General features: G+C 44.3%; 2 long non-coding RNA genes across 3 annotated transcripts in view; one reads left to right on the forward strand and one right to left on the reverse strand.

The window, feature by feature from the left end:
* LOC139084003 (uncharacterized) overlaps positions 1-11,217 on the reverse strand; it is a 69,561-nt gene extending 58,344 nt beyond the window's left edge. Inside the window, exon 1 of one of the 2 annotated variants that reach the window (XR_011541257.1) lies at positions 10,838-11,217. This is a non-coding gene — a long non-coding RNA (uncharacterized lncRNA). The remainder of the gene's footprint in view (positions 1-10,837) is intronic. The other variant, XR_011541258.1, reaches the window with a different exon arrangement.
* Positions 4,816-8,175, forward strand: LOC139084004 (uncharacterized). Its single transcript, XR_011541259.1, has 3 exons — positions 4,816-5,342; positions 5,909-5,982; positions 6,100-8,175. It is a non-coding gene; the product is annotated as an uncharacterized lncRNA (long non-coding RNA).
* Positions 11,218-18,862: the final 7,645 nt, after the last annotated feature.

An 18,862-nucleotide genomic window follows, 5' to 3' on the forward strand; every position in this document is an offset into this window, starting at 1 on the left:
AACATGTTTGACAAATGTCCAAACTGATGAAAAACCCAACTCAAAGGCCTCCTCACAATGACTTCAGCAGGAAAAAGAAAAGAAACTCTGAGAAATTCTTTAAAATGACAAAAATGCTAAAATAGGTAAAAAGACTCTCTCCCCAAAGTAACCCAAAATAACCAATTTCTGTACAACCAATAACTAAGAAAATTAAGGTTTTTTGTCACCAAACTATCACTTTGACCAAATTGTCCTCTGAACCAACTTAATTTTCAACCAAATTGCTTTCTTCCAAATCATATTTGGCTAAATTGCTTCCAATTTGCAGTCGGCCAAACCCTGTCCTACCCACACAAGCCAATCAATATAAGAAATTCGGTCACCAAAATGAGATTTTAAGGGGCCAGCTGGTGGCATAGTGGTTAAGTTAGCACACTCTGCTTCAGCGGCCTGGGGTTCGCCAGTTCAGATCCCAAGTGCAGACCTACATACTGCTTATCAGTGTTGCCGCCCCTGACACAGGAAGGGTTAGTAATCACTGGAAAAAGCTTGCCAACAAACTGTGACCCAGAGGTGAGAAGGCCAGTTAGCCAATGACGGGCAAGACCTCCAGGGGGGGCAACCTAAGACAGGCATCGGCTACCCGGGGGCACAGATGGAGAAACAATATCGATATCAGGAGCAGGAGGGACCGTTGCCTAAGCGACCTTGCCTGCTCCGAGATAAAAATATACGAGCATAGCAATAACATAATATCAAAACAGACGCCGAGGGAGGGCTCCTTGAGAAATCACTAAGAATTCTTGGCATTCACTAATTACTTCATCCAGAACACCTGTGTATGTCTAGCAGATGTAAGCTATGTATATATTGAAACGCTGGTTACAATAAACTCAGAGTGGCCATCAGCCCTCTCTGCATCTATCTTGGTGTGTACATTGGATCGCGACACCGACATATGGTGATCCCGACGTGATCCAAGATCGGCACCACGCCGTGATAACGATGGGCCAACAATTGACGACCCAGCAGAAATTATACTTTAAGACACTTCAGCAGCTGCTGAAGGAGATTTCAGTTTCGGTTTCTCCCGCCGAGTTACAGAAGCTGTTGCTGGCAATATCTACACATTGCCCCTGGTTCCCTGAGGATGGCACCTTGGACACTGAGTTGTGGGAAAGGGCTGGCAAGGCACTAAAGTCTTGCTTTGAGCACGGCCTTTTAAAGGATGTACATATCTTAACGACTTGGGGAACAGTACGTACTGCGCTCTTCCCTTTGTCAGATCTATTGGATGAGGAAAAATCTGCCTCTTCACCCGAGCACCCTTCAGGCAAAGCTGAGGAGGCGCCGCCACCGACTCCTCCACCTTGCTGGCCACCAAGAGACTCTTAAAAAGGCCGTTAGTAAGTCTCAGACAAATTTTGAACAAACGTCCTCAGACGATGACGATTTACCATTCCCCCCTCCTTTAGAGAGGCGTTTCGCCTTCAAGAACCCTCCTGTCTTGCCTACTGCTCCTCCTTGTACTCCACCCGCCCCGTATGTTGATTCCAGGCAGTATAGTGTGGTTCATAATTGCCTTCGGGAAGGATTAAATCGTGGAGATCCTGATGTTTTTTCCTGTGCCTTCCCCGTAATGGTCAATCATGGGTGAAGAGAACATGAATCCTTTCCTTTTGGGGTGTTTAAGGAGCTGAAAAAGAGCATTAGAGAGAATGGAGTGCAGTCACCTTTCACTGTCGGGATGATAGAGACACTGGGAGCCAGTTATCGTATGCTACCCTGTGATTGGCTTTTGCTCTCAAAGACTCTTTTGTCACATGCTGAATATACTCTTTTCAGGTCTGAGTATAACGAGATATCTGTATCCCGATCTATGGATAATCTATCTTTAAACCCCCCTCTCCCAATCATCGCGACATGTTACAGGGCGTCGGGCCAATATGCGACACCTCAAGCACAGGCTGAGGCAAATGGAATGTTGCATAGACAATGTTCAGAGGTGGCATTAGCAGCCTGGAAGGCAATTCCCCCTTCAGGGGCAGACAGAGCCGCCAATTCCTTTGTGAATGTCGACAAGGGCCAAACAAGCCATTCATAGAAATTATTGACCGTCTCCAGCAGGCAATTGAGAGACAAATAGCTCATCCTGAAGCAGCTCAAATTAGCCTGTTGAAAATAGCCTTTGAAAATGCTAATGCTGATTGCAAGTCTGCTATGTCTCACATTAAAGGGCGAACTCACACCTTAGGGGATATGCTGCGAGCCTGTCAGGAAGTAGGAACTCATAGTCATGTGGCCAAAGTAATGGCAGCAGCGTTTTCCCAGCTGCCCGAAGGTGCTTTTGATAATGCCTGTTTTAAGTGCGGAAAACCTGAACATCGTGCAAAACAATGCAAGTCCAGTCCAAAAGATATCCCTGGTAAAGGGGGGCCAGCCGCTAATAAGAAGCCACCTTCTAAACCATGTCCTCGGTGCCGAAGGGGATTCCGTTGGGCGAATCAATGTCGCTCTAAAACTGATGTAGATGGTAATCTGGTCAACCGTGAGTTTGCGTCGGGAAACTCGGGAAACTCGAAATGGGGCACACTCCCCAGTGCCCCAAAAAACCAAGTTTGGGGAGCTCTCAATCAGCAGGCCGACTCTATGTGAATGATTTAGTGGCGGCCTCGTCAGGAAGTGCCAGAGTGTCTCTCATGGCTTCAGAAACAGTCGTCATAGATTGTGCTGACAAAACCTTTCTTGTTCCTACCAATGTATGGGGACCTTTACAATCAGGATATTTTGGGTTATTAATGGGACGCTCTAGTTCAGCTTTGAAGGGCTTAAACATCATTCCAGGGGTAATTGATGCTGACTATCAAGGTGAAATAAAAATCATGGTCCGTTCATCTAGTTATTATGTGATAGAAGCTTTTACGAGGATAGCTCAGTTGATGTTAATACCTTACTTGTCCCCTGCTCACGCCTCCACTGCCAAGAGGGGGGCCAGCGGCTTCGGCCACACTGGCAACGGTGCTTTCTGGATACAGCCATTAACATTAAATCGGCCCATTCTTACAGTATACATACAGGAGATTCCCTTTGAAGGGCTCCTGGATACTGGGGCCGATAAAACCATTATAGCCTCGCCCACTTGGCCTCCCCATTGGCCGAAAAGACAAACCTCTGCATCTGTACAAGGTGTAGGGGGACTTATGACGCCTGAGGTAAGTGATCACGTACTCAAGGTCAGAGGACCTAAAAACAGAATTGCCCTAATTACACCCTACGTTCTGCCAATTCCATACTCCCTATGGGGGCGAGATTTGCTTTGTCAATGGAAACTATCTCTAAACGTTAAGCTTTTTTCCTAGGGGCCACTGATGTTATTAACATTCCTCCCATACCTATTCATTGGAAAACTACCATGCCTGTATGGATAGATCAGTGGCCCCTTCCAAAAGAAAAATTACAGGCTTTAAAGATGCTAGTACAGGAGCAACTAAAATTGGGCCATATTGAACCCTCAGTTAGTCCCTGGAACACCCCAGTATTTGTGATAAAAAAGAAATCTGGAAAGTGGAGATTACTCCAGGACTTGAGGGCAATTAATGCTGTCATGCAACCTATGGGGGCTTTACAGAAGGGATTGCCAAACCCTTCTTTAATACCTGAGAATTGTCAAAGTGTTGTTATTGACATTAAAGACTGTTTCTTTCCTCTACCTTTGTGTGCCGCTGATAGGGAAAAGCTCGCATTGACTGTCCCAGTTTATAACAAACAAGAGGTCCCCCAGAGATATCAGTGGAAGGTCTTGCCTCAGGGCATGAAAAACAGTCCTACCATATGCCAACAATTGGTAGGAGATGTGTTATTAACTTTTTGAAGCAAATACCCTACTATACAACTTTACCATTATATGGATGATATTTTATTAGCAGCGCCAACTAAAAATTTATCATTAATGGCATACCAACAATTAATTGAATTGCTAAAAGGCAAAGGCCTGCTTGTGGCGCAAGATAAGGTACAGTTTACCTCCCCGTGGCAATTTCTAGGATTGATGATTGATAGACACCTGGTAAAGCCGTGCATTCCCTCTATTTCCATACCCAATACTTTGACATTAGTTACATTGCAACAGCTTTTAGGAAATATCAGTTGGATGCGTCCTTTTCTTGGCATCCCGACACATTCTCTGAGTCACTTGTTTTCCTTGCTACGTGGTGACTCTTTCCCCTCTTCTATGCGCACTCCTACCCCTGAGGCAAAACAAGAACCAAGCCTAGTAAACAAGGCTTTAACCTCCCAATTTTTAAATCGCTTTGATCCAGAAATTCCTTTACGCCTGTATGTGATAAACACACCTAAGAGTCCTACTGGTATCGTCTTTCAAAAAGCGGGCAAGGTTATAAAATGCTTGGAGTGGATATACTTGCCCCACACACCAGCTAAGGCACTCTATACACATTTTGATGGAGTAGCGGAGGTTATTCAGAGGGGACGTTTACGGTGTTTACAATTGCGAGGTGCTGACCCTCAGACCATTTTTTTACCTTGCACATCTTCTCAATTTGATCATGTTATGATGATCAGTTCACAAATACAAATGGCTTTGCAATCTTATGTGGGTGAGATTTCTTTTAAATCCCTGTCCCATCCACTCTTTCGTTTTTGTACACAAACTCCACTTACCTTCTCCTCGGTTATCTCTTCCCAACCTATTCCTGATGCCTTAACCGTGTTCACTCACGGCTCTGGAAAAACTGGAAAAGCCGGTATAGCTTGGTTTGCTAATAATGACTGGCAGACCAAAGTCTCTCAAGGACATTCAACTACTCAAATTGCAGAACTGGCAGCTGTATATCTAGCCCTGTGTGCCTTTCCTTCTGTTCCTTTGAATATTCTTACGGATTCTGCTTATGTAGCTAATGCTGTCCCGCTTTTGCCCTCCGTTTTAAACTTTCATCAAACCACACAAGATATTTTCACTCATTTTCTGAAAATCAAGCAATTATTGTCCCAGCGTACTCACTCCTGCTTTATTGCACACATACGCTCTCACACTCCTCTTCCTGGTCCTTTATCTCAAGGGAATGCTATTGTTGATTCTGTTGTAGCCAATGTTTCACTCCTGCGTTTACAGCTGCACGTTCGTTTCACGCCTTACATCATTGCAATGCTCCAGCACTGCGCTCGTGCTTTCACTTAACAAAATGACACGCTGCACAAATAATTGCTGGTTGCCCAGCCTGTCAACAATCTTCCCTAGCTACCTCTCCCTTCGCTGCTGATGGGGTTAACCCTCGTGGACTATACAGCAATGACCTTTGGCAAACGGACACAACAATATTTCCACCTTTTGGACGTTTCAGGTATATTATCGCTTCTGTTGACACTCACTCTCGATTTCTTTTCGCATTGGCACATACAAAAAATACCGCTAAACAAGTCATTCGTCATTGGCTTGCTATATTTGCTTTCGTGGGGTCTCCTACATGCATTAAAACTGATAATGGTCCCGAGTTCTCAGCGCGAATTATCCGCCAATTTTGTGCAAATTGGAATATTATCCATAAAACTGGCATCCCCTATAATTCTACGGGACAAGCTATTATTGAGCAATGTCATAGAACGCTAAAGGCTGCTTTACAAAAAATGAAAGGGGGAAATGAGTATTATAAGAATGATCCGCAAGGTATTCTCAATCTCGCCTTATTTACTTTAAATTTTTTGAATCTAGCGGAGGATGGCACATCAGCTGCAGAAGGATATATGGGTCAAACTCAGAACCATATGGCCCAACAAAGGCCAGCATTACACACATCTGTTTTGACACAAAATCTTGGCAAAGTGTGGATTAAACGTCCTTATACGGATATCTGGGAGGGCCCTTTTATGGTTAAGTGTTGGAAGAGAGGGGCTTTTTGTGTTTTGACAGATAAACGTTGAGTGGATTCCGTCAAAACATGCACGGCCTGCTCTGAAATGACCAGAAAATGGACAAACGGATAAGTAAATCAGTTTTTTTCTTTTTTCTCTTTTCTTCTCTAATGCATGTTGAGGTGATTTCAGAGAATGAAAATCTCACATATTGGGCCTTTATTCCTAATCCTCCTCTCTTTACTCCAGTTACTTGGTGGCATGCCGATCCCCCTTTGTCCTCTAACGATTCTGATTGGACAGGAGGAACCTGGGTACCCCCACAACAACATACAGGCCTGCACCAAAAGGGAGAAGAACCTCTGGTGATGTATGCTAACGATTTACCTTTTTGTATGGTTTATCAAAACAAAAGCACAACATGTGTCACCTTTCAGGAACAAATGTATTTGTATTACCAACCTAAGAAAGGACAACAGGCAGCCAATCTGACATACATTACTGCTATATCAACATCTTACGAAGACAAAAGTAATGTCACACAAGTTCCTTCCATCCCAATTTGCCGTCCAAAAACTGATTGGCGTTACAAACATTACTCAGTACAGTGGTCCCCTTGCCGTACAGCATATCCAAGGTGGGGCAACATCTTTGGGGCCAACGTGCTGGATTGGGGACCTCATGGACATCTTTTGAGTGACAGTTATACTTGGGCCTTCAACAGATCAAGTCAGAAACCTATAACATGGAGCAAACACGGCCTATATGGACCCCTTTTACAACTATCTCACAATGAGACAGTGTGCAGCCCACTTCACAAAGGAATATGGAGAATTGGGTTGCCTTTATATCACGATTGTCCCATGGTAAATATGAGAATGCAAGTGGCAATTATTCATTGACTCTGATTCAAAATGTTTCTGATACCGTTATGATCTGTACCATGCATCCTTATGTGTTATTATGGGGAAAAAAATGTCCCCACTATTGAAGAATCTTCTAGTATGTATGTAATTAATATTTCTCCCCCATATTGGTATTCTGATTGTTTAACACATTATAATGTAACCTCATTGAATGTGACCTATGTAATGGTGTTAAAAAGAAGAGCACATATTTGGTTACCTGTTTGTCTAAATCGGACATGGTCCGAAGAGCATGCTCTACATATCCTCCTTGGGTCCATGAGAAAATTATGCCCTAAGCGGTTTATGGCTACACTAATCGCGTTCATTGTGTCCGCGGTGATTATCATTGCATCAGCTGCTACAGCTACTACTGCCTTGGTTAACAGTGTTCAAACAGCCCATAAGGTGGAGTCCGTCTTGGTAAATGTCACTCAGGAATTACAGACACAGGTGGATATTGATAAAGGGCTAATGTCACGATTGCAGGCATTAGAGGCAGCAGTAGAGTGGCTGGGAGAGCAGCAAAATGCATTAGATATGCATATGAAATTAAAATGTGACTGGCAATTTACCATGCAATGCGTTACCCCCCTACCGTATAATAGCTCGCTGACATCTTGGCAAGAAATAAAAAACATTTACAGGGGGCATTTAGTACCTCCCTGGCCAATGACATCACTGGGCTACAAGCTCGGTTAGAGAGGCAGTTACAAGAAGTACATAAGGTGTTCTCTCAACAAATATTTCAAGACATTGAGAATGGGTTACACTGGCTAGAGCCCTCCAATTGGTTCTCGGGCCTCAATTTATGCATATTTGTTAATGCTGGTGTGATTTTGATATTATCCATGTTAATAGTTTATGTTTTACATCTGCTGTGCTCCCTGAAAAAACAACAAAGTCAACAAGAGCAAGCATTGGTTATGATGGGCCTTCTGGCCTCAGCACAACATGACGCCTTCCTTGCTTTAAAAAACAAAAAGCAGGGAAATGTAGCTGCCCCTGACACAGGAAGGGTTAATAATCACTGGAAAAAGCTTGCCAACAAACTGTGACCCGGAGGTGAGAAGGCCGGTTAGCCAATGACAGGTAAGACCTCCAGGGGGAGGCAACCGAAGACAGGCATCGGCCGCCCAGGGGCACAGATGGAGAAATGATACCGATAGCAGGAGCAGGAGGGACTGTTGCCCAAGAGACCTTGCCTGCTCCGAGATAAAAATATACGAGCACAGCAATAACATGATAATATCAAAACAGACGCCGAGGGAGGGCTCCTTGAGAAATCACTAAGAATTCTTGGCATTTGCTAATTATTTCATCCAGAACACCTATGTATGTCTAACAGATGTAAGCTATGTATATATTGAAACGCTGGTTACAATAAACTCAGAGTGGCCATCAGCCCTCTCCGCATCTATCCTGGTGTGTACATTGCATCGTGACACTGACAATCAAGCCATGCTGTGGCTGCATCCCACATACGAAATAGAGGAAGATTGACACAGATGTTAGCTCAGGGACGATCTCCCTCACAAAAAGAAAGAAAAAAAAAGAGATTTTATAAACTATTTTACCCAGGAATGTTATGAATTCAATTTATGTCTTTCCTTATATATCTTGCTTGGTTTTCCAGTCTTTTTATTACCATATAATTTGATCCTCACAAAAAACTGGGAGATTATTTCTATTTTACACCTGAGGAAATGGAGGCTCAGTGAGGCTAAAGGATTTGTCCAGGGCCACATGGCTGGGAAGGGGCAACGCTAGGATGAGACCCCAGATGTTCTAGGCTCCATGCTGGGGCCAATCCCATCACAACAGTGCCGGGAATGTAGACCCCATCTCGTCCTTAGGGATGGAGACTAGAGTGGAGTTTGGAAACATTCACACTCAGTTTCCACGTACTAACCAGGCACTCATACGATCCTGCTCTGGAATCTGAGGGAATGACTCATGTTAAAGGTAGAGTTGATGTGTTTATCAGTCAACACACACACGTGTGTGTGTGTGTGTGTGTGCGTGTGTGTGTGTGTATTTAGCTCCTACAGTGTGACAATGTGGAAGAAACAAACGAATAAAAAAGGATTTTTGACCCATGTTATCAAGTGTGCAATGTTCTCAAGTGTGCTGCTCTCTAAGTTGTACAAAGTGGTCAAGGAAAGCTAAACCCATGTTTGTTCATTCATTCATTCAGCAAATATTTATTTAGCTCCTACACTGTGTAAAGCTTTGTCCTAGGTGTCAGGGAAATAACAGTGAGCAAAACAAAGTCCCACCTTCATGGGATGTTCATTCTAGAAGGCAGTTAGCAAATAGGACAGCATAGTAGGTCATTGGGGGATAAACTTAGTGGCTCTGATTATAGTGACACTGGCCAATACTCAGGAAGGAGAAGGAGAAGTCAGTGTAGGTTCGAGTGGTGTGGATACGTGCCACTGTCACCTGGAGCCACAAATGATAGAGGTCATCCTTTTTTTTTTTTCCTTAGGAAGATTAGCCCTGAGCTAACATCTGCTGCCAATCCTCCTCTTTTTGCTGAGGAAGACTGGCCCTGAGCTAACACCCGTACCCATCTTCCTTTACTTTATACGTGGGATGCCTACCACAGCATGGTGTGCCAAGCGGTGCCATGTCCATACCTGGGATCCGAACTGGCGAACCCTGGGCCGCCGAAGTGGAATGTGCGAACTTAACCACTACACCACTGGGCCGGCCCGAGGTCATACTTTTTAAACGTGTTATGCCAGGGAGTATTTGTATCCTTTCTGGGAATATCAGTTTTATAGTAAGAGTAAGACTAGAAATGGATTCAGATCTTGAGTCTTTCATTTATCAGTTGTGTGATCTTTGATGAGTCGTGTGGTGATTTCTACTCTGTTTCCTCATCTGTAAAATGGGAATAACATTAGTACCTATCTCACCTCTGCCTCATAGACCTATCACGAAGATTGAAAGATAAGAGAGGTAAGATATGGAAAGCACTGAGCACAGTAACTGACACAAATTAAGAAATAAATCGATATAGCTGCTGTACCAGTCAGGATTCTTTTAGTTGCAAATGATGGAAACAAAGAATCTACTGGCCTGCATAATTACGTTAAAAAATGCCTTGGGACCCAACCTCTCAATCTATGATTTCAGCTGGACTCCCAAGGATGGGCAGTGTCTGAATGAGAATTAGACTCTGAGCCCTTAAATGTGACACGGCTCCACGCACTCTGCACGGATTATCTCATTTAATCTTCTCCGCACTCAGTGAAGTAGGTGCTATAATCATCCCATTTTACAAACGAGGGGACTAGGGCACCAGGAGGTTAATGCCAGAAAGTGGAAGAACTGAGAATCAAGCCCAGCCATCTTACTCCAAAGCCTTTGTGCTTAACCATTACCCAGACTTTCTCCGAGGACAATAATGAGGGAAAAGGCGAAGAGGATAATGAGAGTTGCAAAGAAAAAAAATAAAGCATTATGAAAATTTTGACTTTTGATGTTACCCATGGGTTCAATGGAAAATTGTAGGTTCATTTATCTCTGTACCCACAGCACCTAACACAGCACCTAACACACACCCAGGCAGACAGAAAGCAACTAATAGGCGTTTGACAAATGAATGAATTCATCACTAACAGTCTCCTTTACCTCTGCATCTCCAACATGGTCACTTATTTCAGCTTTTCACTTGTGAACAACCCACGTTGCCCCAGAGTGTTAGCCAATAAACTTATGCTCATAGTCATTTCACTTTTAAAAATCAAGAGCACTAATAGCAAGCATCCTTCTATATAAAGATCAGAAGGATAATTTCTAACACTGAGTGGTTCCAGGAAAACAAACATTTCCACCTTCTCTGGCGCCCTCTGGTGCTTCGAGGCCGAAACTTATCAAGAGTGCCGATGCTTCCGGAAGTTGAGAGATGTGAAACTGAATCTGGATTTACTTTCTACATTGTACACACACAGAACATACACACAGACACAAACACACAGTCTCTTACGGATTAAACTCTGTTTTCCCTCTCTGCATGTTACTTCAATCAGTGCTTGCATGGGTTTCTCTAGTTCTGCTGGGCTGTAATTTACCTTAGTTTGAATTTCCTTCAGGTCCTCTTCCTAGAGACTCACACGACCTGTAGAATGTGTGTCCGTGCTTTCTGGAAGGGTCACGAGTGTTATCTGGCACCACTGCCCTCACTGACCTCTCTCCCTCTTTTCCTCAGGCCATGGCTCTGAATGCCTGGAGCAGTTACAGGGCAGGAAGCTCTTCCCAGAAGAAGAAAGCTCACCTTCTGTTCTCACTTTTCCTTTCCTTAAAGGGGCCCTCGAAGCCTGCTGCTCCTTCAATGCCTTGCAGAGCTAGTTGCTTGTTCACTAGAGAAGTAGGCCTTTTAGCTTTTCCAGTCCCCCTGGTCGCCATCAGACTCTCTCACGTGACCACGGGAAACAGACCACAGGAAACAGACAGAGGCTGGGGGGGGTGGGGGGGTGGGGGGGGGCGGGGAAGTGCAGGTGGCAGATCCCACGCTGTCTGGAATCAGCAGCCCTGTCCCAGCAGCTGGATAAACAGGCTCAGATTCGCAGTTGGGCTGAAGTTGCAAACTGCATTGTATTTCCATGAAACTGAATAACTAGTGATAATGTTTAAATTATTGATCATAATGGCCGACTTTTAGTGCTTAGTGGGTACTAAATACATTGCTGAGTGCTTTCCCTGCAGCGTCTCACTTAATTTCCACGAGTCCCCAGTGAAGTAAGTAATGTCACAATCCTCATTTTCCAGATTAGGAAACGGGTTTAGAGAGGTTACATGCTTTATGGGACACTGTAGCTTTGAGAGAGTCTGTTTGGTATAGTTGTTTGAGCCAGAAGACTGCAGTCCCAATGCTGGCTCTACCACTTTCTAACTGGGTGACTTGTGCTGAGCTGCTTAACCTCTCTGTGCCTCAGTTTGCTTATCTGTAATAACAATAATTCATGCTTCATAAGGATGCTGTGGGTACTAAATGAGTCAATACATACAAAGTGATTAATGGTATTTGGCATATATTAAGTGCTATATGAGTACTTTGAAAAAAAAGAAGGAGGGGTGAGGGGCCAGCCTGGTGGCATAGCGGTTCAGTTCGTGTGTTCCACTTCAGCAGCCTGGGGTTCGCAGGTTCAGATCCCAGTCGTGGACCTAGCACCACTCGTCAAGCCACACTACGGCAGCATCCCACATAAAATAGAGGAAGATTGGTATGGATGTTAGGTCAGCGACAGTCTTCCTCAAGCAAAAAGAAGAAGATAGGCAACAGATGTTAGCTCAGGGCCAATCTTCCTCACACACAAAAATCAGAGACATGGAGCCCAGGTCGCTTCAGGCCACTCTATGATCTCCCTGAGGTATAGACTATGTTTGGTCTCCTCATGGATGTTGTTAGGAAATGGCTCCCACTAACACATCCTGCCATGGTGAATTTCTCTTTGTGCAGCAGAATCATCTGAGAAGGTTTAAAAACTATGGATCCTGATTCATTTAATCTAGGGCAAGGCCCAGGCATCTTTATTTTTCCAAAGCTTCAAGAGATGCCCATGTGTAGTCAGAACTGTGAGTCACTGCCATAGAACTTAGATGTTTACAAAGCTCTTTCCCATAATAGGATAATATTTACTCAGTGCTCACTATGTGCTAGATGTAAGTGCTTTATTGGGATCATCTCATTTAACCTTCCAACAAAAACTCCATGAGTTAGGTCATTATTATCATTCACACTTTATGCATGGGAAAACCAAGGAATAGAAAGGAACTTGCCCAAACTCACTTAGCTAGCCCGTGGCAGAGCCAGGATTTCAGATCAGGCGGACGGAGGTCATGGCCTGGACACTCAACTACCAGCCTATACTGCTTTCGATATGGTGTCTAATTTGAACTTTGCCATAAATCTGTGCAGTAAGCTTGTTTTGCCATTACCCCCAATATATAGATGAGGAGACTAAAACTGAGGACTTGACCAAATGTACACAGCTAGTCAATGTACAAGCTGGGGCTTATACCTGGCGCTTATAACTTAAAATTCTGTGCACTTTCCATATTGTTGCAGAGAACTTCAAATAACCAAGGATGATAGCTATTATATAAGGTCTTTCATATGCATTGTCTTCTCTTGTTTGCTGCAGTGAATGCTTTGGTCCATGCCTTCATCTCATAGGTTATTCTGGCAAGAGCTTCAACCAAAAGCCCTCTTTCTGTCTTTATCACCTCTCTGCACACTGCTTCCAGGTTCATCATCATACAGGAAATGAAGAGCTCAACAAGCAATTCTTTTGCTTAAAATCTGACTAACATTTGTACTGTGTGCTATCCTATGCATAGTGGGTTGAATGGTGGTCCCCAAAAGATACATCCATAGCCTAACCCCTGGAGCCTGTAAATGTGTCCTTATTTGGAAAAAGGGTCTTTACAAACCCCTAATTAAGACTCTCCAGATAAGATCATCTTGGATTATCTGGGTGGGCCCTAATTCCAATGACAGTGACTTTATTAGAGAAAAAAGAGAAGATACATACACACAGAGGAGAAGACCATGGGAAGACAGAGGCAGAGATTGGAGTTCTGTGGCCAAGCCTAGGAAAGAAAGGCTGGAGCCACCAGAAGCTGGAAGAAGGGAGTAAAGATTCTCTCCCAGAGCCTCTGGGGGAGCATGGCCCTGCCCACAGTTAATTGCAGACTCCAGAACCGTGAGAAAATGCATTTCTGTTGTTGTAAGCGACCCAGTAGGTAGTAATTTGCGTTGGTAGCCCTAGGACAATAGCACATCATTGCATCACCTCTTCTTGACTTTCAGGGCTCATGACATCCATGGCTTCCCTGCTTGTCCAGCCCTGTCTCGAATAAACCCTGTCCCCATGTGGCGCTCCTTCACTGTCTTCTGCATGGGACCCTCAGGCCCTCTCTGTGCCTTCCCTCCTGTTGCCTCCTCTTTGTTGGAAAGAAGACATGCTATCTAACAGAATCCTCCCTCAGAAGGGAATGTCTTCTGAGGTGGGGTGACAAGGGGAAGGAGATGGGCTCTGCAAGGATGTGGGGTGGGGGCAGAGCACCCTTGGCAGGGACTCCCTTGACCTATTTTCTTCCCTTTTTTACCTTTCTTGTGTTTCCTCCATCAAAGAGCATGTCTGAGCCTCGCTACCTGCACAAGTCACGCCTTATCCTTGGGCATCATCTGCAAAGAAAGAATGTTGACAAGTTGATCTCTTGCAGTCCTTCTGGATCTCATTTATAAGGTATAGAGAAATCTATCTATGCAAAATATTTTCTTGAGCACCTACTAAGTACTAAACACTGCCCCAAGAGCTGGGGCTATCACGGTGAGATAGATGTGCCTCACCTCCCAGGGTAGAGTCTTTCTGGGGTGATGACTATTGTGCTTATCTACCTGGACTTGTCCACGGTCACACAGCTAGTAAGTGGCTGGCCAGGATTGAAATCTACTTCTATCTGACTTCAAAATTCATGCTTTCCACCAGATCAGGTATATCGGTCAGAGTCCTGGCAGGAAATGATAGTGTGTTCAAATAACTGAGGAGAGTTTAATAAGAGATTTACGAGGGTGTGGGCAAGGTTAAGGAAACCCAGCAAGGGATGGGCTGTGTCCCAGTGCCAGCAGCAGGAGGGAGGTATTGCCACACCTGGCTCTGAAGAGGTGAGGCGAGGAAGGGGTTGCTGGAACCTGGGGAGAGTACCTGTAGCTGTAAGGGACGGCTGCCAGCGGGAGCTGTGCCCTTTGGCGGAGGGGAACCCACAGGAACCCTGTAGGGAGGGAGGTGGGGGAGTGAAGTGCCTACTCTCACACTCCTCCCCCTTTCCATCTCCTGCGGTGCCTGCTGTTGGCCAAATCCAACCGGAAGCCAGGGGACAAGGGACAGCACACCAGTGTTCCCCAAACTTTACACCTTCAAATACCACCTCCATGAATTTGTCACGTCCCATGTGTACTATACACTCACCTGTACTTACTATTTAAAAAAAGGTTTTTAATAAATTTGAAAATTTTCCTCACTTTTACACACTTTATTAAATATGTTAATACTAATAAGTACTAATAAATGTGTTAATAGCAATTAAGGTAATATGCTACTACCTTAAATTGAAGAAAACCATTAAAAATACAATGAAAAGAAATCAAGTTTACAAAATTTTAAAAATTAAGATTAATAATTATATATTGACAAGAAATTTTCACACATTTAGCTATATGGGGGAACTATTCAAATTCAAAACTGATTCAGCTTGAACTAAAAGTCCTGACTTATGGCCATACGTACATTGTACATCTACTTACCCGTTAAAGTAAAGAACTCACTCTCTTGAGAGAAGAATGCTGCTTCCCCTCCAATGCCCCATTGGTAACACCCAGGCTAGGCCCTTTCATGACATCAGGGTCATGTTGACCTGCTAATTTGCAACTGAATATCTCTTTGAAATTTTGATGAAAATGCATTCTGGATGTATTTAATGTATCTTCTTTGTTCTAAAAAGATATAAGTCTGTACTGAAACCCATGCTTCTCCAGAACGCCTTCTAAGGCCTTCCTGGTTTATAATCCTCACTCAGGCTCCTAATACTTACCCCAATTTTGATTCATAGGCTAGTTATGGATTATTTGTGTGGACAATATGATAATTTATAAGGTCCTGTATAGTCTGGCCCCTAACGGCCTCTCCACTGTCCTCTCCCCCACCCCTGACCCATGCTTTCATCCCTCTGTTTTAGCCATCTTGGTTTTTTGGTCCCTCAAAACCAGCCATACTCCCACCCACCGCAGTGCCTTTGCATAGGTTATTCCCTCAACGTAGATCAGTGAGAGAACACACTAAAAAATGTTAGGGAATCTGGATAATACAACAAATATAGGATAATCAGTTAAAAACAAGAGGAACTATGTTTTCCTGAAGAAGATTCTAGAATTGCAGTGGAATCACAAAGTATTTTGTCATCCAGGTTCTTGTCCTGGCACCAAAGTTTAACTCTATAATCTTAGATCAAATACTTACCAGATATGTGATTCAGTTTCTCCAACTATAAAATGAAAAAATATTAGCATGGAGGCAGGAAACACGTGGGCACATATGCCAGCACCTCTCCACTCCCACAACTTTCAGAAAGGGAAAAAAATTACTGTCAAGAACATGACAGGGGCCGGCTCCGTGGCCGAGTGGTTAAGTTCGTGCGCTCGGCTTTGGCGGCCCAGGGTTTGGCTGGTTCGGATCCTGGGCACGGACATGGCACTGCTCATCAGGCCATGCTGAGGCAGCATCCCACATGCCACAACTAGAAGGACGCACAACTAAAATATACAACTATGTACTGGGGGACTTGGGGAGAAAAAGCAGGAAAAAAAAAGATTGGCAACTGTTGTTAGCTCAGGTGCCAATCTTTAAAAAAAAAAGAACATGACAGATATACTAAATCTGTTGAATGCGATTCACGGTTGTATTGTTCTGTGACGGGAATATGGCAAAATTTTCTTCCAAACACACACCACTACCAAATCCAAACTCTCTGTGCCCAGCTAGATATCTTAGTCTTGCTACATTTATTTATGGCTGTCCTGTGCACACGCATTATCCAGCATACATATTTACAAATAAATGGGATAATAAATGGGGAGGAAGTATGGCCACTTTAGATACCATTTAACATCCATTCTTCTTTGTTTTTATAGGAGTGACTTCTGCTCTCCTTGGGGCATTACCTCCTCACCTACACTTAGGTGTGTGGGAAGAGTTGGCCCGACCCAGGTTTCATTCCGTGGGCCACATGACGGCCAGGAGACACAGCTGGGGACTTTTGCTTACAATTGTGCCCTTTTCTGCTGGACTTGAATCTGGGAGGATGCATTTGATACCTTGAATAATCCACTCTCTCCATTTCTCCCCCTTGCTCTATGCCTTAAAGAAAACTGCGCAATCTAAGGTCCTCTGGGTTCCAGGGGAAATCAGTCCATGTGGGGAATCAGCAGCAGATCAGAGGGAGGGAGAAGAGTGAGGCTGGGGTATTCTTCCCCGACTCCTCCCCTGGGGGGCTGTTGCAAACTGGCTGCATTTCTCTACTGAAGATCCTAGTTCCTGTGAGACAGCCCTCTCTAAGTTTTGGTAACCTATCCCCTCCCCGCCCTTTGCTCTCTAAACATCATCCATTTACTCCACTTTCCTCAGATTACCCACTTTGGGTGCTGTCTCTTTCGTACCTTTGACCCTGACTGAAACAGAGGGTGAAGGGCTGGACCTGCACAGCCCTTGTCATCTCGTGGCGTCCCAGAGTAAGATCGACAAGAAGGAGAGCAGAGCCAAGGGAGGCAGAGGGACAGAGTCCTAGCCCCCTTGGCTGACCACCTGACTCCGCCTATGCCCTAGGCTGTTACACACACTGATTTTTCAGTCTTGTGAACAAGATTATATATATATATTTTTTGCTCAAAACATTTTGAGTTGATGTTTCAATTGCTTGAAACAGAATAAGTCTTTTTTTCTTTTTAATTAAAGAAACATTTATTGAGTGCATCCTATATGCCAGGCACATGCTAAGTACAAGGGTTAAAATAGTGCAGTCATTCTCAAAGTGTGGTCCCTGGAGCAGCTGCATCAGCAGTATCTGGTGTATTAGCTACCTATGGCTGCCTAACAAATCACCCCAAAACTTAGTGCCTAAAACAACAATAACCATTTATGATCCCTCATGGTTTCTGTAGGCTCTGGCATAGGGTCTATCATGAAGAAGGAGTCAAAATATTGGCTGGGGCTGCACTCATCTGAAGGCTTGACATCCACCAGAGAATCTGCTTCCAAGGTGCCTCATTCACATGGCTGGCAAGTTGGTGTTGGTCAGAAAGAGTCTTAATCAGGGGCCAGCCAGGTGGCGCAGCAAAGTGTGCACGTTCCACTTCTTGGCGGCCTGGGGTTTGCCGGTTTGGATCCCGGGTGCGGACGTAGCACCGCTTGGCAAACGCCATGCTGTGGTAGGCATCCCACGTATAAAGTAGAGGAAGATGGGCGTGAATGTTAGCTCAGGGCCAGTCTTCCTCAGCAAAAAGAGGAGGATTGACAGTAGTTAGCTCAGGGCTACTCTTCCTCCAAAAAAAAAAAAAAAAAGAGTCTTAATTAAGGTGTAGCTAAAAATGCAGCTCTAAAGTGAAGATTGTGGATCCCTGATCCTAAAGACCCTAAATTTGACCTAATTACAGAACTCTTCCCATTCCCATCTCCATGAGGTCCGATCCTATTTTCAGGTTTCTCTGAGATTCTGTCTCCCTTACATATTATGTGCATCCTTAACAGTATTCACCATCTTTACTCAAGTTAGCATGAGGGGCCTTGGAGCAAAATGAACGTAATAAAACAGTTCCCATTTTACAGAAGAGCAAATGGAGGCCAAGATAAACGAAGGGACTTCATCTAAGTCACAGGTACCATCAAACCTGGACTTGGCAGCACGTCTTCCATGCTACCCAGCTTCCTTGTGTTTATTTTCCCTCTTTCCCTCATGCTTTTCCCTTCCTGTTTGCCCTGAATTTTTGTGGCCCTATTGACTTAGTAGCCTAGTAAGTGTCACATTATCTCAGAGCTTTGCTGCCAGCCAACTGTCAGAGAAGAGAAGCCATGGGTTTGTCTTTCTCTGAGTTCCATCTCTTGTCTGCTCACTCATTTGGCATTTAGCACGTGCTATCCTATGAAAGTTTCGGGCATGTTTGATAATGTTAACGTGTGCTTTTATTGAGCTCCCCAAGTATTCATGACTTGCCTTCTCAGGTGAGAGTAAATTTATCTGGTATCTGATTCATCCTGGAAAAATCTATAGTGCCTAGCACAGTATTTGGCTCACATTAGATAATCAGTAAGTACCCATTAACAAGATTGACTAAAAGGAGCTTACATTCAGCAAAATGCTGGCTAAGCTTCTACAACAAAATTACAGTGGCTCCACCAGGACAGAAGTTTACTTCCCGACCACTGCCTGGCGGCGGGCAGGCAGTCCAGGATGGGAGGGTGGCTCTGTTCTGTGAAGTCATCCAGGACGCAGGTTCCAACTTCTTGCTCTGCCATCCTCTAGGTGTTTTCTCCTCATGGTCA

The sequence above is a fragment of the Equus przewalskii genome, chromosome 6 (genome assembly GCF_037783145.1).
Source record: "Equus przewalskii isolate Varuska chromosome 6, EquPr2, whole genome shotgun sequence".
NCBI classification, from domain to species: domain Eukaryota; kingdom Metazoa; phylum Chordata; class Mammalia; order Perissodactyla; family Equidae; genus Equus; species Equus przewalskii.